This window comes from Apium graveolens, unplaced genomic scaffold (genome assembly GCF_009905375.1).
Source record: "Apium graveolens cultivar Ventura unplaced genomic scaffold, ASM990537v1 ctg2493, whole genome shotgun sequence".
Classification (NCBI taxonomy): Eukaryota; Viridiplantae; Streptophyta; class Magnoliopsida; order Apiales; family Apiaceae; genus Apium; species Apium graveolens.
The window spans coordinates 16,506-42,341 of record NW_027417690.1 but is presented as its reverse complement, the minus strand read 5'-3'; the positions used below and the strand labels follow the sequence as shown (position 1 = coordinate 42,341).

Here is a 25,836-nt window from a genome sequence, read left to right as displayed (position 1 = left end):
TTCTGCACCCATGTACTATTCTGGGCATTACCGCATCTAGTAGGTTGCAGGTGCAGCTGCTCTAAATAATTGGATGGACATTAAAGAAGAATCCACAGTAATAATATTTTGAGGCTTCATCTGAGCAAATCACGGTCAGATGCTATGGATTTAGATGGCCTGCAACAGCTTCCTCAAACAATTGCTGAAAACCAGGGCACTTGTTAAGAAAATTATAAGAATAAGTTTATAACAAGATCAATAATATTAATCTAAAGGAACTTATTACTAGACCTTCTCATGTAAAAGTAATGCACATGAATGATTACTGAACATGAAAATATGCAAGATATAAAATGATGGTCAACATGTCTGCTGCTTAATCCTCTTTGTTGCTTCTAGTTTATGTTTGCACTAGCCAAAAAGATAACTAATAATAAACATGCAGATTTGTTTTAAAGAAACAAAGTCGTAGCCAGTGTCTTACTTACCGAAGCATGTTGCAGACGTGCATTCTCTTCTTTTATCAAGTGCAGTTCCGCTTCCAGATCACGAGTATAAGGCTAGCCAATTAGAATACATGAAAACAAACTTTAGAAACAGACTTGGTGAGGCCCTCTCAAAGACCACGGTTTTAATCTACCGTATTTACATAGTCATGCCTATTTTTTGTGAATATTTCTTCATAAATAGAAATTAAAACAAATTTATTTATTCTGCAACCACTTAACAATGCATCTTCCATATTAATCCTTTACGATATAATCATTTCACTGTAAATAAACCGTAAATGTTGCCCTAGGATAAAGTTAAGTATTAACAATAAATTTTCAAATTATATGGGTTTGAGGCTGGAAATTTCGATAGTTTTGACGGATCGGGATCCATTTAAATAGAAAAAACAACCAAAAATGAACGTGTAACGTATCCATTCTAGATTTCTTCTTCATAAACTTTACACACACACACAATTACACAAATCTAGATCAACTTGTTGTATTTAACAAAAATAAAAATATAATAGAATTACCTGGAAACTACACGTGAACAGGAACGAAAATCATGGAGCACTTTCTTCATTGTTTCTGCAAGTAATTCAGAAATTCAAATAAAAATGAAGAATTAAATATAAAAAAAAAAATATATACTCATAAAAGATTGTACAAGAAGAGGACCTTAAGAATCTCTGCACTCCATGAAATGGTGAGCAGTGAGCCCAACAATTGCTTGCAGGAAACATAAAAACATTTTCAAACTTGAGTTGAAACTGTACGGGGACGGGGACGAGATTCGTGGAGCACTTTCTTCATTGTTTCTGCAAGTAATTCAGAAATTCGAATAAAAATGAAGAATTAAACTAAAAAAAAACATAAATTATACTCATAAAAGATTGTACAAGTGAATTGAGTCTTGAAATTGACACCTTATAATTAATAAAAAGGGGCGATTGAGAGATTGAATATGATGAGACAGCTTCGTGTACAAAAAGAAATCAATCGGCTGCAACTCGATTTCACCTCCAAAACCATGATTACATGAAATTGATTACAATAAACGGGTGCTAATCCCTAACCCTAAGCCGTATTATATAGGCCGAGCAAGTGCCATTTCCTTATTTTTGAAGCCCAGTAAGCAAAACATAGGCTTGGTAAATTAGGTGGTCAACCAGCTCCTATTCAAAGCCCAAATCCAACTTTTAGTAAATCAAGTGACCCAAGTCCACTGCCATTTCCTTCTTCATGGGCTTGGTAAATCAAGTGACCCACTCCGACTAAACGTGTTTAAAATTTAAAATTTAAAAATTAAATATTAATAAGATTAAAAATAAAAATATTACTTATTATTAAAATACATTACATAATTAAAAAATAAAATATTACAAGAACATGACAATTTAAAATATTACATCTGAAACAAATCTATCTATTATATATCTGAAACAAATAAAATATTACTTATACTCCATGAAATGGTGAGCAGTGAGCCCAACAATTGCTTGCAGGAAACATAAAAACATTTTCAAACTTGAGTTGAAACTGTACGGGGACGGGGACGAGATTCGTGGAGCACTTTCTTCATTGTTTCTGCAAGTAATTCATAAATTCAAATAAAAATGAAGAATTAAATAATAAAAAACATGAATTATACTCATAGAAGATTGTAAAAGTGAATAGAGTCTCGAAATTGACACCTTATATTTAATAAAAAGGGGCGATTGAGAGATTGAATATGATGAGACAGCTTCGTGTACAAAAAGAAATCAATCGGCTGCAAGCCTGCAACTCGATTTCACCTCCAAAACCCAAACTCAAGCTTATTATATATGTAGCAGATATAATAAACGGGTGCTAATCCCTAACCCTAAGCTTATTATATAGGCCGAGCAAAACATGGGCTTGATAAATTAGGTGGTCAACTAGCTCTTATTCAAAGCCGAAGTCCAATTTTTAGTATGTCATGTTTAATTATTATTTTATCAGTTTTATATAATTTTTAATTTGTAGTATAATTAATATATATATATATATATAATAAAATGATTTAAAAAGAATTTCAAAAGAAATGAAAAGATTAAAAAATAAAAAAAAATGAAAAATTTAAAATTTAAATATTAATAAAATTGAAAATTAAAATTACTTTTAACTGGGATCGGGTCATGCCAAAGATCGGCTCGGGCCGAAGCCCGGGTTTTTAATTGGGTCGGATCAGACCGGGGTTTGCATAGGGCTTCACTGGAATTTGACCGAATCGATCCAGGCCGACTTTTGGGTCTAAACTTTTTGTGCATCTCTACTTATATATACTAGGAGAAAAGAGTTTAGAGAATATCTGAGCGCTACTCTATCATCCCTCCTCAGTTATGTTTTAAAAGAATTAACACAAAAATCATCTCCAACACTCTCATTATGTCTCCCTACAATTTAAGATCTTCAAAATCTTCATCTTTATTAAGCAGCATATAATGATTTCTCAACTAATTTTATATTAGTATATAGTACTTCCGCTCTAAACCCTCCAATACCTGCAGTATAGCTTAATGTGTATATAATTATTTTTAAACCAATAAAATTTAATTGAATAGGATTGTTGGAGTTGGATAGTGATAAGTGACTTCGAAGTACATATCATAGTAATTTATTTAAGAATTTGTGAAACAACTCTTAAAGTTGCTCTTAGAGGGTCATTTCACTTGTTAGGGGAGTGGTAAGTGTTTGGAAGGTCGTATCAGGTTAACGATATATGAAACTAATATGATATCACATATGTTTGGTTGATTGCTGAAATTGATAGTGTATTAATATCATATATCGGGTCGGGATTTTCGAAAAATTTCAGAGTCCGTTTTGATTTTCAAGTCGAATTTTACCGGTTTTTGGAGCCGCATTAGATCGTATCGAGCTTTATTAGAGATTTTAAAGACTATATAGGTTAACAACTAAATTATTGCAAAAAATTCGTATTTTGCATGAAATATTTTATAAAAACACTATTTTATTGAAAATATTTAAGCTGGGGTAAAAATGAACATATTTATAAAATAATATGTTTTATAAATATTATCCAAATATATATAGTGTACTTATTATATCTTACTTCATGAATCTTATAATAAAGTATATAAATAATATTATTAGTAATGAATGTGTAAATATATATGTGTTTACACTATTATTATATTCATAGATAATGTAAATACATAAATATATATAAAAAAAATATTAGAAAAATCAAATTTTAATCATGTTGGGCCAAAAACCGGGCTTTTAACCGTATCTGACCGGACCGGGTTTTGCCCAGGGCTTTATTAGAATTTGACTGAAATCGATCCGGGCCCACTTTTTGGCTCTAGCCTTTTTGTGCATATCTAGTTATATAGAGGAGAAAAGAGTGTATGAGGTCATTTCACTTGTTAGGGGAATGACAAGGGTTTGGGAGGTGATATTGGGTTAACGATATATAGAACTAATATCATATGACGTATGTTTAATTGATTGCTAGAATTGATATTGATAGTATATTAATATCATGTTTGGTTGATTGTTACAATTTATATAAGTAATTTTAAATATTTTTAAGGTTATAATTTTAAATAATTTAAATAATATAATATTTAATATTTTTATATTTTTAATTGATAACTTAATTTTTTATTATAAAATTACACGTAGTATATAATTTTTTTTTATTATAATATTTAATATTTTTATAAATTAATAAATGGTACACTGATATAGAATTTAAAGTTTAGTATTAATAACAACCAACGCGCTAAACAATTTAGGACTCATTTGATAACAACTGGATGAGAGATTTTAGAGTACAATTCAAAATATGGTATGGATAAGATTGTTTGTTAATTTTTATATAATCTCAGTCAAAGGGAAAAAAAATATGGACGACCCATCCACCAGTTTCTCACCTATGTCGTTCAGATACTCGTTTACTTTTTATATTCCAAAATATTATATATTATGCTGCTATCCTATACAATATTGGTATTCAATCAAAACACGTGATTTGAATTCACTCCTTGTCTTTTCTCTTGACTTTTTTTGGGTGTAAGTGAAGTTATTGTAACATGTATTTAATTGTATTTATTTTATTAAGTTATAATAACATGTATTTAATTGTATTTATTTTATTAAAATTAATTTTTTATAGGTAAATCGAATGACAAAAATAATAATATAGTTTCTCTTGTTAGCATATATAATAATATTATATTATTGGATAATTTTACTATTATAATATCTTTTTATTAGAATATATAATGATATTATATATAATGATTATGACTCATCTAATTTAATATATTGATTCTAATCTTAATATTAATATAGATATCAATCTCAAAAAAAAAATATTAAATAAAATCAATATTAAAAGAAATTATTATCATCCAAATAATGTATAAATTTTTTTAACAAACAACATCGTTCATCCAAATTTTCACAAATCTCAGCATCCATAAATTTTTAGATTTAACAAATGAACCCTTAGTATTTTTAGCTAAACGTTACCATTTTATGCGTTTCTACATACTATTTGGACTGTTTTTACATGTCGTGCCATTTTAAACAATATTCTACCCATGTACCATATAGGGCTAAAAACCGGTATACTTGGTGTTATTAATTATCTTTACATTATCAGAAGCAATTTGTACTTTACCCGAATGTAAAAGAAAACATTATACTTGAATATGGTACATAATCTGACTGCAGGTTGGGTTTTTAAATCTTGTTAACTTTCTTGATTTTTAATTGTCAACATTGTAAAATTGACATTTGCTCCATGATTGTTGATTAGTGAGTTGAAGGCTTTTACTTGGACAGTAAAAATGTTTCACAAAAAACGTACTCGCTCTGTCTCTAAAAACGTGTCCTATTTATGTTGGACACGTTTGCCAATACACATTTTTGATTGTTAATATCTTTAATTTTGTATTACTATTAAATATAAAAAATTCATTGTATTAAAATACTCATAAATACGAATTCATCAAGATGACTATATTTGATCTTATAGATTAGACATAAATTAATAGTCAATCGCTTACCATGAATAGTATCAAAATTCAAAATAGGAAAGTTATTGTACATGACTTTTTTTGAAATAAAGAATTTGTACGTGGTTACTTTTGTTTGGAAACCGTATTTTTTATAAAAAAAATTCAAAGTAAAATCGTAAAAGACTTTGAAAAGTAGCATTTATTTCAAACAAATAAACATTACTAACTTATTTTGAAAAATAAAACATTAAAATCTATAATGTTAACCGTCGTCCTGTAAAATGTCGTTGAGGTAAGAATAAATTCTACGAACTTCAGCAGAATTGGAATTTGACTTAGGTTCAGAAGGAATATCGTTTAGGTCAAAATCTCTACGAATCCGCTGAATAACATTTAGTTCAATCTCTAGGAATTCTGGCAGAATTAGAATCTGATGAATGCTTTGGAATAACACATCAACGGTCCCAAAAGTTCCCCGCCTAGCATGTCGACATCATCATCAATATTCACGTCTTCAACTACCTTTCCTTCGATTGCACTTCTAAGCTTTCCATGACATCGTCGAAACATTCCCCACAAAAAATTGTGCTTATACCCCTCTGTAGTAAAAAAGAAAAGATCATTATAATCAAGCACATGCTATAATCAGGTGGTGTATATATGATCCAATACTTCATCAAATGAGTTTTCACTTTATCTTCCCTCATCCCAGATACCAATTAAAACTAATATGACAATACAAGTAGTACTATAAACCAAGCAAAGTGAAAGACGACCTGGCTCCCTTTTATTACGTTAAACATACTTGTGTTCATTTAATATGCATATACATATGCAGTTTGGACATATCACATGGATAAGCACTTTTTTCCTTAAAGACAGACATTAATCCCTATTTAATTTATGGCGCTGTTAGTTTAATTTCATATCAAACAAATATCCCAAGTCCATATTCGACAAGAAAATGTACTCTGAAAATACTGTACGGCCATTATCAGGGGATAGAGTAGCGTCTATATCTGCTATAGGAAGTTAAGAGAAAAGTACACAAACCAATCACAGAAGCACAGTGAACATCATTGTCAAAAAGGAAACAATTACGAATTCAAAGCAGCAGTCAGAAAAAAGAAGTTAAGGCTTATGAGAATATGTGGTCACATGGAATAACATAAGTTTTGCTACAGAAACTTATGAGACCAGTTTTATACCCAATGGGAACGTTAACCTTTACAATGGAAGAAAGTGAGAGCTAGGCCCAGTACACTGGAAAACTGCAATCTTACTATCTGTTGTTCAGATAAAATTAAATGAACTTTAGTCATGATATCTGGACTAGGAAAATGAAGGAGCCTTTACATATCAAATACAATATGCATCCCTTTAACCATTTTGTTAAAAATATTTATATTGTAGATGGTAAAATTAAAATTTATCAAAATATTTAAATGATAATTTTTTTAAAATTAAACTAAAATTTAGAATTTCAAATTATAAAAATAATATTAATTTTAATTATTTTTATTACTCAGTATAATTTTTAAAATTTTAAAATATAGATATATTTAGAAACTTTATGATTATATATATAAACATATATTTCGCTTGATAAGTATATTTTAAGTATTTAGCATTATGATTAATTTAGAGTATTACTAATAGAAAATAGCTATAATTTTTTTCATATAAAAAATGCATTAAAATAAATATTTTAATTAATTTGAAATTTTAGTTATTAATATTAACATTTTAATTTAAATTTTATAACCACAGGGGATGCATGTTATAGTTGATAGTTAAGAGTTGCAAACTGTATTTTGCAAAGTAGGTATAATGTTTTGATTTTAAATGAAAGGCGGGGGTTGCAAAGTGCAATTAACTCAACCTTAGTTCATAATTAAGTTTTTATATCCGTTAATTAGAAGAAGAGTGTCAGTAAACGGGAGATGATGACAGCTATGCTCATTTATTGTGCACTATTGAAGTAAAAAACTAAGTACTGGGGAACCACACATAAGACTATATACCTCAGATTCAAAAGTAATTGCATCTCCTTGTTCAGTGAAGCATTTTCGATAAGACAGGTTGTCTAGATAATTCAATGTTTCCAAACCTTCTATCCTCACTTCACTGTAAACCATATGAATTTTGGTCAGTCCAGGTAGCAGAAACAAAAGAGGACGAGCTAAATACTATAAATTTCACTCCGGCAAGCCTTCATAGTATCAAGAAATCTAATTAAGCAACAAGGTCGCAAAGTCTACATTCCTTCTCCTTTATTATTACGTGGCAAATGATCAAAATAACATTGAGAAGGAGAAGTGTCTAATGGCACATGATCTGAAAAGCCTTCAAGTGTCACTTATGTAAAACATAACGCACACATGTGTTTCAACTATAACTTAAATGTATTGTGCATGTACTAAAATGTGGCAGTAATTTAAACATGTCAGTATGATCATTTTTCTCTCATATTGTGTTGATAAAAGGTAAACGCACTTAACTTTATTTCACCTACTTAAAACAAATGAAATGTTTTTAAAAAATATTAAAGCGGCGTTTAGCATAAGCCTCTTCTACTTTTAAGTAAGTAATATATTCCCTTAAAAACTAACAGTGAGAGGGAGTTGAAAATGTAGCATTGTACTCAGTAGCACCATTTTGGTGATATGCAAAAGATTACTAAATGACATACATACATAGCACGAAAACGTCAACCATTTACAAATAGCAGAGGTTTTAATAGGTACTTAAATGTCACTGCCAACTTAGCCCAGTCCTGTTTCTATGATCTTTGTTTTATTTCATGTCACAACACACTACAACCAGTGACAGAGTATTTAGGTTCAAAAATGTCAGTATATACCAGATATCCGAAACAGACAAATATGTATGGTAGCCAAATGAGAAACTAAAGGCTGCTGTCAATGTTCCTGATGTGCGATATCATGTTGAGATTCCCACAAGATGAAAGAGAAACCCTAAGTCGAAACTCATAACTATGGAAGACAAAGAAAGAAAGCTGTCAACAAATTCATATTAATATATGTGGATTGATAATAATCACCAACATTCATGTACCCAAGAAACTCTTTGCCTACAATTTTTACTGTCCTGCCATTTCTATACCTACAAATATGATCTTAGATGCGAAAACAAATACACAGGCAAACTACAAAAGAGATAATACAACAACTTCACCAAGTACAAAATGTTTCTATAACCATAGGTTCGTATCATCTCAAAGTTATCAAACATGTGGAGGCGTCCATGGATCCAATCAGCATATAGCATTTGGAAACTTGCAACACAATCACTATCTTTTGCAGTTATATAATTTATTTATTTTTAAATACCGATTAAGGCCGTGTTTGTAAAGGGAAAAAAACAATATATCTGCAAAAAAGTATTTTTAAATAAACCGTGCATAACTAGGATATACTTGTCATGTAAATTAATAGGAAAATACATCAAAAGTTAACCTGTAGGGCCACTCCTTTAAATCTTCCTCTGAAGTCTTTCGCAGTAATCCTTCTGTTTCTTGGGAGGAGGATAATGATCAACTCTTCATCCTTCGTTTCTTGCATGACCATTTGCTTCAACTGAAGCGGAGGAGCAAAACTAGACCTTCTCATGTTACAGTCATGCACACCACTTCCATGAATAAGTAAAATATGTATGATTTAATATTGTCGGTAAAAGATATAACATACATTAACTATGTAAACCATTCAGAATGAGTTGTGACCGGTCTCCAATGGAGTAATTTGGAATACGTACCCAAAAAAATTGATACCTCAAAGGTATAAATGACTAAATAATAAATATGGTATTTAGAGTATCCATATGAGATTTATAACTCCAAATGTGAATACTTAAAAGGTAAAAATTGACTACTTTTGCATCAAACAAATGTGATTTATGAGTCTCGATGATGGGTAAGACACTATGTTTCTTAACCTCTCAATATGGTTGCACTGATCACATAGGTATTATGTGGGGTAGTATTTCAATTCTAGTGAGATTTATCTATTTTTTTTGCAAAAAATCTATTGATTTTAGTTGCATGAATTTCTATAATAAAAATAAAATAATAGCAAATAAAAATATCTAAAAAAAAACAACAAATATTACAAATCTTGCATTAATTTAAAAAGAATGGACAATTACCTGGAAACTATATGTCAACGGGGGAGGGGATTCATGGAGCATTTTCTTCATTGTTTCTGCAAGTATTTCAGAAATTTATGAAGTAGAAGTAGCAGTTCGATAATAAAATTAAAAAAAAAATCACAGAACAAACTTAAAGATGGTAAAATAATTCAGTCCAATGGTCTAACTGTGCCACAATCATATGTATACACACACAGTATACACACACATAGATAATCAAGATTGTATAAGTGAATATAGTCTGGAAATTTCATATTCCTCCCTTCTATATATCTAAAATTGATATACGTTTTATGAGGAGATTTACTGCACATATTTTCCTCCACTAATCTTAGTTCATAATTAAGTTTTTACATCCCTTAATTCGAAGAAGAGTGTCACTAAACGGGAGATGATGACAGCTATGCTCATTTATTGTGCACTATTGAAGTAAAAAACTAAGTACTAGGGAACCACAAATAAGACTGTATACCTCAGATTCAAAAGTAATTGCATCTCCTTGTTCAGTGAAGCATTTTCGATCAGACAGGTTGTCTAGATAATCCAATGTTTCCAAACCTTCTATCCTCACTTCACTGTAAACCATATGAATTTTGGTCAGTCCAGGTAGCAGAAACAAAAGAGGAAGAGCTAAATACTGTAAATTTCACTACGGAAAAGCTTTCATGGTATCAAGAAATCTAATTAACCAACAAGATCGCAAACTCTACATTCTTTCTCCTTTATAATTATGTGGCAAATGATCAAAATAACAGTGAAAAGGGGGAAGTGTCTAAATGGCACATCTGAAAAGGCTCCCAGCGTCACTTTCAACTATATAAAGCTATGTTAACAAATTCATATTATTATATGTGGATTGATAATAATCACTATCATTCATGTACCCAAGAAACTCTTAGCCTACAGTTTTTACTGTCCTGCCATTTCTCTACCTACAAATATGATCTTAGATGTGAAAACATATACACAGGTGAACTACAAAAAAAAGTAATACATCAACTTCACCAAGTACAAAATGTTTCTATAACTAAAGGTTTGTATCATCTCAAAGTTATCAAACATGTGGAAGCTTCCAGGGATCCAATCAGCATATAGCATATGGGAACTTGCAACATGATCACTATCTTCTGCGGTTATATAAAATTATTATTTTTTTTAAATACCGGTTAGGCCTAGTTTGTAAAGGAAAAAACAATATATCTGCATAGAAGTACTTTTAAAAAACCTGGCGTAACTAGAATATACTTGTCAGGTAAATTAGTAGGAAAATACATCAAAAGTCAACCTGTAGGGCCACTGCTTTAAATCTTCCTCTGAAGGACTGAGCAGCAAGTCAAATAAGTCTTTCCCGCTAAGCCTTCTGTTTTATGGGAGGAGGATCATTATCAATTCTCCATCCTTTGTTTCTTGCATGACCTTTTTCTTAAAATGAAGCCGAGGAGCGAAACTAGAGAATATTTTAAAACATGCATCAAGTTATCGGTACAATGATTTCAAATAACAAGACTGCAATGTGCATATAACGATAATTGGTATATACCTTGGGAAAACAAACAGAGATTCCTCCTCGCTTGCATTATAAGGCCTGGGAATCTACAGAAAACATTTAGGAATATATTTAAAATTACGCCCGGTATTGTATATTAAGCAGCATAACTTGATTACTCATCACTCGCTCAACAAATACATAACGCACATTTTAAACTTACAACTATTCTCCTCCCTTTTTTCTAGTTTCTAAAGTACAAATTTGGTCATTCTGTAATGCGCCACAACCCAGAATTTATTTTCTTAAGGAAATTCCATCATGGATCACTTACAGAGAGATAATTCAAACAACAAGTTGTCGCTAGAAGCACTTAAATAGCAAGCCAAAAGAACAACTTAAGATTACAACCTAAATAACAACATAGATTGCAATTACCAGCAAGAAAGCCTGCACATAATCATTATACACTTCAATGCCAGGGGGCACAAGAGGCAGTAGTAGTGCAAGAAAGTCTGCTCATTATACACTTTAATTGTAGTACCACACAACAGGGAAAAGTGGCGTTTTTTTAGAAACATTATTATGGAAAATTTCAATATAATTTGTCATCCAAAGTTAGATGGGTCAAATTAGTTTGCCTAAGCTCTTGAACGAAACATCGAATATTGGGTATTATTCTCTTAAAAGATTTTGTGTGTTCTGCGTTTTACCGAAAGGAAATGGTGATACATGTATTTGTGTAATGAGAAATATAAATCTTTTGCGATGTTGGTGTAGTGCGTCAGAAATCGGATTACAGCTTTTGAGTCGAATCCGAAACATCACAAAAAGTGGAGCTCTGAGGTTGGTAAGAATAAGATACTAAGATTCATAGACGGAGAAGAAATAAAGGAGCCTGTACACATCTAACTATCCTTTGTTGTCTACAACAGAAGACTAGAAGGTTAAATGAAGACCCTGATTAAAAGTTAGCAAGAAATTATATTTGAGACCTCATACATCCGCTAAGGTAAATTTCATCAACAGTCGTTGACAAATAACTAAATAAGACTATATATCTACAAATCATATGGGCCAATTAGGAATCTGAACAATTACTAAAGCGGAAAGTATTCAATTGGGAATATGAACAATTGTCGAAAAGGAAAGAAAGGTATACTTAGTTCTCTAATATATTCGCGAAAAGGTAATAAATAGGGGCTTTAGACAGAAATTAAAGGGACTAGGGTAATAATCTTTATCTTTTGCTTTCTACAACCATGTATTATTCTGGGAATTACCAGATCCAGTAGGTGCAGCTGCTCTATAATATTTGGACTCGGGTACACAGAGTCATACATATCCAAGTATCCATCATCTACCCACATCTGCAAACATATACAAAGTCACCTTCAAAGCACCGGTAGATCTGCGATTATTACCGGAGGGATGATTTTTACGGCAAACTTTGAATATTTTTTGGTGAGGTACAATTATTTTCCAGTAATGACAAAGAAAGAAGGATTCGGTTTCAAGACCATGAATCTGGCACGGATTCCGCGCCGACACAGGTACCGCCTATTGAATAGCCGAGTCGGAGCAACACAGCCAGCAATGGGTATGAACCCTTATCAAAGGATTAGAAGAGGCTCAATCTATCATTAATCCTCATCCCAAATAATGGAGTACAAACACTATACTCGCTCTCAACAAAATGTTTTGATTTTACAGGTGATTAGATTTAGGTTTCCATTTTAGGGCTTTCATTTTAGGACTTTCAGTTAGGTATACATCACTAACTGATCTAACTGATTACGGCTTCAATTTAACTTTCTTCCATTTAGTCATAGGTTTTGCATTAAAGGGCGAGTGTATCCTGTGATTCTACCTGTTGAAGATAAAAAAGTTACCGGAAAGGTTTGTTTAATAATCCATCTTGACTTTCAGCCTGAATAGCATTAATGATATATAGCCCGCTATAGTATTAATAATTTCCATTCTTTATCTAGTCATGAACTTTTAGATATAATCTTCAAATTACTTACTTCCATGTGATGATTCTCTTACTATTATCATCATAGAACTTTTGAGCAATTTGCATGTGTGCTTTGTGACATCGGGTAACATAGGTTTCTATAGCTTATCCAATGTAAAAAATCACATACCCGTTGTTTTAATAACTGAATCATCAAAAGCAATAATGCTTTTCATATGCATAGCCTCACTATATACTAATCTGTAAGTTGTAATTATATTTAGGAATTTCAAGTTGCCTCACTTTCTGATGCGGATTAAAAGAAAAGAAAATGAAAGAAATCATTTATGAACTTGATTCGTGAAAATTCCATTATCTGCAAATTTACAGTGAATGTGTGCATTGCAATTTGTTATATGAAGTGATTAGTACATGGTCAACATGTCTGCTTCTTTATTCTCTTTGTTGCTTCTAGTTAATGTATGCACTAGCCAAAAAGAAGTAACTAATAATAAACATGCAGATTCATTTTACACAAACAAAGTTGTAGCCAATGTCCTACTTACCAAAGCATGTTGCAGACGGGCATTCTCTTCTTGCAACACGTGCAGTTCCGCTTCCAGATCACGACTATAAGCCTAGCCAATCATAATACATAAAAACAAACTTTAGAAACAGACTTGGTGCGGCCCTCTCAAAGACCACGGTTTTAATCCAACATATTTACATAGTCATACTTATTTTTTGTGATTATTTCTTCGTAAATAGAAATTATTAACAAAATTATTTTTCTGCAACCACTTAACAAAGCACTAGGTATCACTTTGCACCTATCATATTAATCCTTCACTATATAATCATTTCACTGTAAATATACCGTAAATGCCTCATTGCCCTCCGATAAAGTTAAGTATTAACATTAATTTTTCAAATTATACGGGTTTACGCCTGGAAATTTCGACATTTCAACGTGATCCGTTTAAATAGAAAGAACAACCAAAATGAATGTGGCCGGATCCATTCTAGATTTCTTCTTCATACACTTTACACACACACACAATTACACAAAACTAGATCAACTTGTTGTATGTAACAAAAATAAATACTATTATATATCTCGCATTAATTTCGAAAAATACGAAGAATTACCTGGAAACTACACGTGAACAGGAGCGGAATTCGTGGAGCACTTTCTTCATTGTTTCTGCAAGTAATTCAGAAATTCAAACAAGAATGAAGAATTAAATAATAATAATAAAAAATTATCCTCATAAAAGATTGTATAAGTGAATAGAGTCTCGAAATTGACACCTTATAAATAATAAAAAGGGGCGATTGAGAGATTGAATATGTTGAGACAGCTTCGTGTACAAAGAGAGATCGATCGGATGCAACTCGATTTCACCTCTAAAACCATGCTTCTATGAAATTGCTTGTATATGTAAAAGATATAATCCCTAAGCCGTATTATATAGGCCATGCCGGGGACGAGCCCAAGTCCACTGCCCATTTCCTTATTTTTGAAGCCTGTTAAGCAAAATATGGGCTTAGTAAATTAAGTGGCCCAACTAGCCCAAGTCCAACTTTAGTATGTCCTACTTAATTATTATTTAATCAGTTTTATGTAATTTTTAATTTGTAATATAATTAAGATATATATATATATATATTAATAATGAAATGATTAAAAAAAGATTTCAAAAGAAATGAAAATATTAAAAAAATGAAAAAAAAAATGAAAATTTTAAAATTTAAATAATAATAGGATTGAAAATAAAAATTGAATACACTCGGATTTTGAAAAACTTTTTCTAATCTCTATTAAATACCATCAGATTTTAAAATATTTTTTTAAATTCAAATTCAATGCCTCTTTATTTCAATTATCTAAAAAAATCCTTTAAAATCTTGATCGAATACATTCCCGGATTCGGTGCCCCACTCCCCCGGCCCCAGCCCACTCATTGTCTACTTCAATATTTCTTGCATATGGCTATATCACAGACTTTTTTCAAGTATGTTTTGACATTTAAAGTCATATTCTTTAACAAAAATATTTAAAGAATTTTAAATCTGAGTGACAGTTCATGATTTAATAGTTCTGAAATTTTTCTAAAGTAATTTACATAGTTTTAATACAACGTTGATTTTATGGAGTTCGAATTTCGGTGACCGAAAATATGGGTTAATCTGTAATAATCTACTTAAATATCTAAAATAATTATATCAACTATTAAATATTACATACATGATTGCATGTCATTTCTTATTATAATAGGAGTTAAAAACCTAACAAGACGGAACCAGAAATAAAATTTATGGGGACCGACTAATATTTGGAGAAACCAAACTAAATTATTTTATATTTTTTTCAACATTTTACACTAAATTTTTTGTGAACTTAGACAGTCGGCGGATATCAAGACTTTCTCCCGGTGCCCTCTAATTCCGCCTCCTGAGGTCAGATAACAAATAAGAATATCTACTTTTTATCGATGTTCCATGTTAGTTATATATAAAAAATCTGGTTAGTGCGTATCTTCCAATCAAACTTTAAAATTTTAGATTGATCCGTTACTCGTTATTATGGCAGCATTTTCTGACATAATTGGTGGGGGAGGGGGTTTTGAGCTTGTCCGAAACACATGTTAAAAAATTATTTTAAGATAGAATAATTAAGCCGAAACAAATAAACATTACTATCTAAGTTTAAATAAAAAACTTTACAATCTATAATGTTAACTGAGGATATAACCTTTAGGTCAATCTCTAAGAATTCTAGCAGAATTAGAATCTGATGACTGCTTCGGAATAACGCATCAAACCATATTCACGTCATCATCAATACTTACATCTTTAACTATATTTCCTTCCATTGCACTTCTAAGCTTTTCATGACGACGTTGAAGCATTCTTCACGAAAATTAGTGCTTGTACCACTCTGTAGTTAAAAGGAAAAAATCATTATAATCAAAGCACATGCTATAATCAGGTGTGTATACATGATCCAATACTTCATCAAATGAATTTTTACTTTATCTTCCCGGATGATGTTTGAAGCGGCCGTACAACTACAACTAATTTTGACGATACAAGTAATACTATACACATAGCGAAAGAAAAGATGAAAAATGACCTTGCACCCTTTTATTACGTTCAATATACTTCTGTTCATTTCATATGCATATACATAGGCAACTTCAGCAACATATCTCATGGATAATCACTTTTTTCATTAAGACAGACCATGGGGCCCTTAAGTTTTTGGCCGAGCAGAAAGTGAGTAATTGGTTGCAGCATAAATGGATAACAAATTGATGAAGTACCATTATACTAATCTTTACAGAAAAGTTCTGTTGCGCAACATAAGGCCTTGGATTCCTGTTTTAAAGAAGATCCCAAGGGCATGATAGTTTTGAAGGAGGGGCTAAGGACAAAAAAGCTAAAGTATAGCAAGGGTGTTGTAATCTTTTACTTGAAGTAGAGGTTTAGTATAAACTGACCATCAATATTTTAATTACGTTCATGTTTGAACTATTATTCAGAAAATAGAAGTTATTATTCCACCAACGTCTCTCTCTATAACTGAATCCTATCTGATTCTCTTGCATTTCTAGCCTAAACTTTCTATTCCTTAACTTGTATACTATTCTAAGAAATCAAACACAAACAAAAACATCAGAAAAACAGAAAACTACATGTCAAGGCATGTCACTGAATTTAATAGTGTTGTCATTGATTTAGTATTTTTATAGCAGAAAATATTTAGCCAGAGGAATATTTGGTTGGCATATAATAGAATTACTTCATCCAAGGTGAAACTCGATAAGTTGTAGTGGGAAAAGTTTCCTCAACTGTATGCACATCAATATCAGCATACAAATTCTTCAGTTTAGTAAGCTTAAGACCTCCAAATTACAATTGTAGGCTGAAATTAATATAAGCACTTTATGGACTCAAATCATCATTTTAACAAATCATACCTTGGCAAACTTTTGTCTGTTGTAAATTAAAATGTTTTACATCTACATTTTACAAATTCAAATTCCAACATTGTCAATTACTCTATGAATTGAAAGGTGTTTATTCAAATACCAAGTATAACAAGAAGATGGAAATTTCTATTTAATTTATTGCATTGTTAGTTTAATTTTACATTAAACAAATACTCCAAGTCCATATTCGACATGAAAGTTTATTCTAAAAATATTGTACGGCCATCATCAGGGGATAGAGTAGCATCTAGATCTGGTACAGGAAGTTAAGAAAACGGTAGAGAAACCAATCAGAGAAGCACATTTATTTAGTGAACATTGTTCAAAAGGAGCCTGTACACATTTAATATTTCTTTGTTGTCTACAACAGAAGACTAGATGGTTAAAATTAAGACCCTGATTACAAGCTAGCAAGGCATTATATTTGAGACCTCATTTATCCACCAAAGTAAATTCCTTCAAAAGTTGTGAAAAGGTTAGACTATATATCTACAGATCATATGCCAATTAGGAATCTGAACAATCGCAAGCGGTATTCAATTAGGAATATGAACAATTACCGCAGAGGAAAGGAAGGAATATCAAGTATTTATATACTATATATGCAAAAGATAATAAATAGGTCTTTGAAAAAGATTAAGAGACACCTTTTGTTGTCTGCACCCATGCATGTACTATTCCGGGCATTACCGCATCTAGTAGGTTGCAGCAGCTCTAAATAATTGGATGGACATTAATGAAGAATCCACAGTAATAATATTTTGAGACTTCATCTGAGCCAATCATGGTCAGATGCTATGGATTTAGATGGCCTGCAACAGCTTCCTCAAGCAATTGCTGAAAACCAGGGCACTTGTTAAGAAAATTATAAGAAAAAGTTTATAACATGATCAATAATATGATTCTAAAGTAACTTATTATTAGACCTTCCCGTGTTACAGTAAAGCACACCACTTCCATGAATAAGTAAAATATCTATGATTTGATATTGCCGGTAAAAGATATAGCAGACACTAACTATGTACAGCATTCAGAATGAGCTGTGACCAGTCTCCAGTGGAGTAATCTGGAATATGTAACAAAAAAAATTGATACCTCAGAGAAGCAAATGACTAAATATGGTATTCTGAGTCTCCATATGAGATTTATGAATCCAAATGTGAATATTTAAAGGTAAAAATTGACTACTTTTGCATCTACCAAATGACGTTTCTTAACCTCCCAATATGGTTGCACCGATGACATCAGTAATATGTTGGGTAGTATTTCAATTCTAGTGGATTTTTTTTTGCGAAAATTCTATTGATTTTAGTTAGAGCATGAATTTCTATAACAAATTTAAATAATAGCAAAAAAATAAAATCTAAAAAATAACAACTGCAACAAATATGACAAATCTTGCATTAATTAAAAAAAATGAAAAAATTACCTGGAAGCAAGATGTCAATGACTCAACAGGGGAAGGGGAGGGGATTCATGGAGCATTTTCTTCATTGATTCTGCAAGTATTTCAGAAAATTTATGAAGTAGAAGTTGAAGTTCAATAAAAAATCTAAAAAAAATCACAGATAAGATAGTAAAATAATTCAGTCAAATTGTCTAACTATGCCACAATATAATCAAGATTGTATAAGTGAATAGAGTCTGGAAATTGACACCTTCTAGTTTCTAGATAACAAATTACAACTTCAAATCAAAATGAATTGTGGAAATCGTAGGCAATAGATATACATTTATATTTAACTGTTGTAGGAAAGTCATGACTAATTAGGCTACTTATATGACTAATCTGTGCATCTGTTTTACGTTTAACATATATATAACATGCATTCTACTTGTATTGATTTGAAAATATAGTTATTATTTTCATTCCAACAAAATACGGCCAAAATCTTACCAGCATCTTGTAACCCTTTTATTTATCTCAAATTTCTTTCCGTGATCGATGACTGCAATACAATCTTCTGTAGAAAGATAAGCCCGATCCACCTGAAAATAGATAAGATGTCAACTTCTAAGTCAGAGCCTTCATCTACAAGGCAGTAGATTCAAGGTTTTTAAAAAATTGACATGATATCATTCCACTTGAAGCTGCTCCATAAGCAATCTATCTTCAGAATTGTCACACAACAGATAGAACTCAAAGTAAAAAAGAATGATAGTTAATGCGACTTTACATCAGTCAAAACAAGTTTTTGCATATTGGCACTTAAAAAAAAAGATGTTTAGTTTGGGCTAAGAGACACTTGCATATATATTATCTACCTTAAAGGTTTCTATATATCTGAAATGTTATATGTTTTATGAGGAGATTTACTGCACATATTTTCCTCCACTTATCTTAGTTCATAATTAAGTTTTTACATCCCTTATTTCGAAGAAGAGTGTCAATAAACGGCAGATGATGACAGCTATGCTCATTTATTGTGCACTATTGTAGTACAAAACTCAAGGAACCCACCCATAAGACTGTATACCTCATAATCAAAAGTAATTGGCATCTCCTTGTTCACTGAAGCATTTTCGATCAGACAAATTGTCTAGATAATTCAATGTTTCCAAATCTTCTATCCTCACTTCACTGTAAACCACATGAATTTTGGTCAGTCCAGGTAGCAGAAACAAAAGAGGAGGAGCTAAATACTGTAAATTTCACTACGGAAAGCTTTCATAGTATCAAGAAATCTAATTAACTAACAAGATCGCAAAGTATACATTCTTTCTCTTTTATTATTATGTGGCAAATGATCAAAATAACAGTGAAAAGGGGGAAGTGTCTAAATGGCACATCTGAAAAGGCTCCAAGTTTTTGGACGGTATATCTCATGGATAATCGCTTTTTTCATTAAGACGGACCACTGGGCCTTAAGTTTTTGGCTGAGCAGAAAGTGAGTAATTGGTTGCAGCATAAATGGATAAAAATTGGTGAAGTACAATTATACTAATCTTTACAGAAAAGTTCAAGAATATATTGTTGCTGATGCGCAACACAAGGCCTTGGATTCCTGTTTTAAAGAAGATCCCAAGGACATGATGGTTTTGAAGGAGGGGTTAAGGACAGAAAAGCTATAGTAGCAGGGGGTGCCAACCCAGTTTGTTACATTGTTTGATGCTGTTAACGTGCCCTGGTGCAGCTTCCTTGTCAAGTATAATATCAAATTTGATGATATTCCATAGTAGCCCATCCTTTCAAATAATCTCATACACTGTTACATTAATATTTTCATTGTCAATTAGTATTAATTGTTGTACTATTAAACTTTATACTCATGAAATTACTATTTTTAAAATGTAATCCCCTGCTCATTTTCTGGCTTCTCTGCAAAACTGGCTATATTTACTACTATATAATATTTTTTATTTAAATACAAAAGGGCACAAATTAGTTGGTGCATGATATTGTAGTTGCTACAACATGAAGATAAATGAGGGTAAAAACTCTATACGAACTATATTTTATATTACACAAAAATTCTTTTACTGTAAGTAGAGGTTTAGTATAAATAGACCATCAAAGCCTTTTGCACAAAAATTCTTTTACCGTAAGTAGAGCTTTACTCTCTCTCTCTATCTCTCTCTCTATATATATATGTATATGTATCTATGTATATGATAATTCCTACAGCCTGTTTTGAATAGTATCTTCACCCCCTTCCTAGCCTTTTACCCTGAAAGTTGCAAAGAATTACATCTCTTGCCATCATGCTTTCCTGTGCTGCAGAGCTAAATGTACTTCTTTGACTCTCACATGTAAACAAGCTTCCGCCGGAAGCTTTAACTTTGAATAAGGTTTCTCAAGCTCTAGGCTAAATATTCTACTTGACTCATTAATTTATTCAACTACAGATTCGACTCATTAATATTCAATTGAACTAAATAAAGTAAAAATGTTCAAGCCCATAAAACATAAATTGCTCCCCCATAACATTCAATTAATTACAAAATCACGCTGTGTGTATAAATAAAAAATAGCAGTTAACCAATAGAACAATATCAGATCAAACACAAATTTATATTAATATATATATTTATATGACTGTATTTATATATTTTTATATATATATATATTAATGTATTACTTGGGTTTTAAGTAGTATAAGTTTGTAGATCTCTAAATACAGGAAAGAGTTTCAGTGGCAAAAACAGTAATTACCCTGGCTAATGCAATCGATAATCTAGTCTATATTCTTGAGCATAATAGAAAGATAAGTATGCTGGAGGAAGTGTCACCTGAAATAACATTTACAATATATGTAGTTAGATCGCCATTGAACAAAATTAATTTGTTAACACTGAGTTTATAGTTTATACGTATCATTTCAGTGGCAAAAAACAGTAATTTACCCATGGCTAATGCAATCGATATCTATTCTATATTCTTGAGCATAATAGAAAGATAAATATGCTGGAGGAAGTGTCGCCTGAAATAACATTCACAATATATGTAGTTAGATCGCCATTGAACAAATCAATTCGTTAACACTGAGTTTATAGTTTCTACGTATCATTACGAATAGTCAGTACCTGGATTATTGTTGCCTTTAACACTTCACCATCTAATCCTAAATAAAGACAGGCAAGGCCCCAACAAATTGGTCCCATGATAAACCTCCAAAGGATGCCGGGTAATAGGGACTCCAATCGACCAATTTCATCTATCTTTTTTATTAATTGCCATGAATATAACCTGAAATATGCATAGCAGTAAGCAAAGCATATATATGAAGAGAATCTGGCTATATGTAAGGATGTCTACAACAAATTCAGATATTATATCTAATCAGGAAGAGTCACAGATTAGATTATAATGTGTAATAAATCCGTCCTAAATAACCTTAATATTTTTTTAATGAAGGCTTGCAGACTTGCAACTGCTATCATCAGGTAATAAACCACTTTCCTTATTAGGCACTGATCTGTTTTTTTACTTGGCCTAATGTCCAGATAATGTGTGTGTGTATGTGGAATTGTATGTAGCTATGAAGAAGTTACACGATGGACTCGGGAATTAGTGCTTTGAACTTACCCAAGCAGAACATGTAAGTGCCCACAGCTGCTTTCGACACAATCAAAATACATTCCTCCATAATGCTTGGCATCTCAAATGCAACCTGAAGCATAATTTCCATCCAGAAGTTAGCATGATGATAACATAAAAAAACAAAAACCGATTAATAATATCTAATTTTAATTGTCAAAGGTTCACTGGTTGGCATAATTCACCAAAGTGTCTATATTTGAGTGTACGCATGTGTATAAGGTATGGGGATTATAGGAAAATCTCTATACACAACTAACAACGATAATTAGAGCTACTATTATCATAGAACTTTTGAGCAATTTGCATCAGGTTACATAGGTTTCCATAGCATATCCAATGTAAAAATTCACATTACCCGTTGTTCTAATAACTGAATCTTCAAAAGCAATAATGTTTTTCATATGCAAATCATCACTATGTCCTAATCTGCAAATTGTAATTTTATTTAGGAATTTCAAGTTGCCTCACTTTCTGTTGGGGATTATAAGAAATAAAAATATGAAAGAAATATTTATGAACTTGATTCGTGAAAATTCCATTGTCTGCAAAATTACAGTGTCTGTGTGCATTGCATTGTTATATGACATGATAGTATGTGGTCAACATGCCTGCTGCTTTATCCTCTTTGTTGCTTCTTGTATATGTATGCACTAGTCAAAAAGAGAACTAATAATAAACATGCAGATTGGTTTTACAGAAACAAAGTTGTAGCCAGTGTCCTGCTTACCAAAGCATGTTGCAGGAGTGCATTCTCTTCTAGTAACACGTGCAGTTCCGCTTCCAGATAGCGAGTATAAGCCTAACCAATCAGAATATATGAAAACAAAACATTAGAAACAGACCTGGCGTGGCCCTTTAAAGACATGGTTTTAATCTAACAAATTTACAGTCATACTTATTTTTTGTGAAATTTCTTCTTGATAGAAAGTACAACAAAATTATTTTTTCTGCACCCACTTGACAAAGCACTAAGTATCACTTTGCATCTTCCATATTAGGCTCAATCGATCATTAATCCTCATCGCAAATAATCATACAAATGAAAATATGATCATGAAGAAAATTTACCATTAATAAGGGTCGCTCGCTCCTTAAAAATATATGAGTGTCCACCAGAATAGTCTACAAAAAAAAGGTAATATATCCTAATAAAACTAAGCGGACTCGATCCCTATGGCTTATATAATGGTTAACTAGACACCTCAAGAGAGGTCCCCAAATTCTATTCTCTTTTCGAATACGGTTTCTCAAGCTCTAGTCTTAAATATTCTACTTGACTCATTAATTTAATCAAGTCTAGATTCGACTCATAAATATTCAATTGAACTAAATAAAGTAAAAATGTTCATAAATTGCTCCCACCATAACATTCTCTTAATTACCAAAATCACACTATACGTATAAATAAACAATAGCAGTTATACCAATAGAACAATATCAAATCAAACACTAAATTCTTCGAGTACAACTAACAACGATAAATAGAGCAATAAATCCATGTCGAATGAACATACTCAAGCGCAACAAAACAACACAGTAAGATCGCAGTCAATAAAACAAACAACGTACATGTATATATGATGATCGCATTCAATTAATTAAATCGCAATAAATGAAGATTACCTGGAAACTACACATGGACGGGGGTGAGCCACTTTCTTCATTGTTTCTGCAAGTAATTTCAGAAATTCAAATAAAAATGAAGAATTAAATTAAATAAAAAAAACATAAATTATACTCAGAAAAGATTGTATAAGTGAATAGAAATTCGAAATTGACACCTTATACTCGATTTCCACCTCACAAACCATGGTTCGATGTTTGGTGAACCTGATAACCTTATAACCTGTTAGAAGTACAAATGTTACAAGTACAAAATACAAATTAAGATAACAATATAACTTACTTAGGGTTGACAAAATGTCTTGTCTTGTTAAAGTACAGGCCATATCTCTTACAACATAAAGTATATTTATATTCATAATAAATGTAAATATATAAAAAAATATATTAGAATAATCAAATTTTAACCGGATTTTTAATCGGGTCAGGCCGAGTACGTCCAATATACATATAATTCTGAAATTATTACTTTATATTTAGTTGGGCCCTTGATAACTTTCTAATTTTTTTTATCTGATACTCTTAGTGAGAATATTACTTTACGACCGTGGCCCCAAATTACGATTGACAAAATTTATACTAAATAAGGTATAACTTTATTCCGATATTACTGTAATACAGGTTTAAGTGTAGATATTAAACAAAAAGATTGTGCGGTTTACATGATCAGGCCTGTACAAATACTCATGCACTGGCCGGTGAGGCATTTTTTTACCTGCTTAATTAGCTGCATGTCATAACTAAAAAGTTTTAAAATCAATTACAGAAATACCAATTTCACAGTTTCTAATCCTAAACTCTTCTCTCTCTGAAATTACAACACATTTCTCATGGTCTATGTTGTTTCAGCAAACCCCAAACAAAATATGTTTTCTATCAAACTACATCTTTCCGAAATATTGCATTGCAAATCAACAAATGTTGTTGGTAACAATAATATCCATGACAAGATCTATGTTGGACAATTATTGTGAAGTTAAATAGTAACCAATAATTAAAATAACTTCTCTCTCTCGCATGAGAGTCGGCCCCCTAATTTCACCTATACCCTAATCCGCCCTAGCCTTCTTTATTCACCCTTTCTACCTATCTCTATCTCCATATTTATCTTCATCCCACTACTTTATTCACTTTTTCTTTAATAAAATCGAGATTTGTTTACAAACTCGAAAAAATTCATTACAGTTATTCACTTTAATTTTCAGATATACTAAGGTAAGAGCTTGGATTTTATAATAAAATTCAGTTTTGCATTCAAAATCTCTGGTCTAACAACATATTACAATTTGGTGTTATTCTGAGATTTTTGAAGACAACAGTCATTTAAGCCCAATATTGATGCCTAAAGTCTAAATTGGATTCAGTGCCCCACTCCCGCGGCCCAAGCCCACTCATTGTCTACTTCAATATTTGTTCCATATGACTATATCACATATATTTTTCAAGTATGTTTTGAAATTTCAAGTCATATTTTTTTGACAAAAATGTTTAAAGGATTTTAAATATGAGTAACAGTTCATGATTTAATAGTTATGAGATTTTTCTAAATTTATATAGTTTTAATACAACGTTGATTTTGTGGAGTTCGAACTTTGGCGCCCGAAATATGGGTTTATTTCTAATTATCTACTTAAATATCTAAATTAATTATATCAACTATAAAATATTACATACAGGAGCACCCACGTGTAATTTACATGTCATTCTTATTATATAGGAGTTAAAAACTAACGGGACGGAACCAGAAATAAAATTTCGGGGGACCGACTAATATTTGAAGAAACCAAATTACATTATTTTATTTTTTTTCAAAATTTAACACTAAAATTTCTGCGAACTTAAACAGTTGACAGATACCGAGACTCCCTCCAGTGCCCTCTAGTTCTCCCTCTCAAAACTAGGTCAAGCTTCTTGCACTAACAAATTGCAGATAAATAAGAATATTAACCAGGTCAAGCTCAATGCAATGAGTGACAGATAAGAATATCTACTTTTTATCGATATTGCATGTTAGTTAATATTTAGAAAAAATCTGGTTAGTGCGTAATTTCGTATCACACTTTAAAATTTTAG

General features: G+C 31.4%; 2 long non-coding RNA genes across 3 annotated transcripts in view; both read right to left on the bottom strand.

Annotated features, from left to right (window-relative positions):
• Positions 1 to 1,009: 1,009 nt before the first annotated feature.
• Positions 1,010 to 1,525, bottom strand: LOC141700521 (uncharacterized). Its single transcript, XR_012566388.1, has 3 exons — positions 1,403 to 1,525; positions 1,155 to 1,294; positions 1,010 to 1,064 (listed from the first exon to the last, which is right to left on the bottom strand). It is a non-coding gene; the product is annotated as an uncharacterized LOC141700521 (long non-coding RNA).
• Positions 1,526 to 5,685: 4,160 nt separating this feature from the next.
• The window catches only part of LOC141700526 (uncharacterized), a 34,848-nt gene continuing 14,697 nt past the window's right edge, over positions 5,686 to 25,836 (bottom strand). Inside the window, exons 3-17 of one of the 2 annotated variants that reach the window (XR_012566392.1) lie at positions 18,997 to 19,088; positions 18,529 to 18,598; positions 17,747 to 17,936; positions 15,957 to 16,045; positions 14,416 to 14,631; positions 14,254 to 14,308; positions 13,671 to 13,742; positions 12,431 to 12,517; positions 11,202 to 11,254; positions 10,947 to 11,108; positions 10,134 to 10,236; positions 9,659 to 9,714; positions 8,971 to 9,115; positions 7,516 to 7,618; positions 5,686 to 6,090 (exon numbers count right to left, since the gene is read on the bottom strand). This is a non-coding gene — a long non-coding RNA (uncharacterized LOC141700526). Of the gene's footprint in view, positions 6,091 to 7,515; positions 7,619 to 8,970; positions 9,116 to 9,658; positions 9,715 to 10,133; positions 10,237 to 10,946; positions 11,109 to 11,201; positions 11,255 to 12,430; positions 12,518 to 13,670; positions 13,743 to 14,253; positions 14,309 to 14,415; positions 14,632 to 15,956; positions 16,046 to 17,746; positions 17,937 to 18,528; positions 18,599 to 18,996; positions 19,089 to 19,576; positions 19,597 to 25,836 lie in introns of those variants that run through there. The other variant, XR_012566391.1, reaches the window with a different exon arrangement.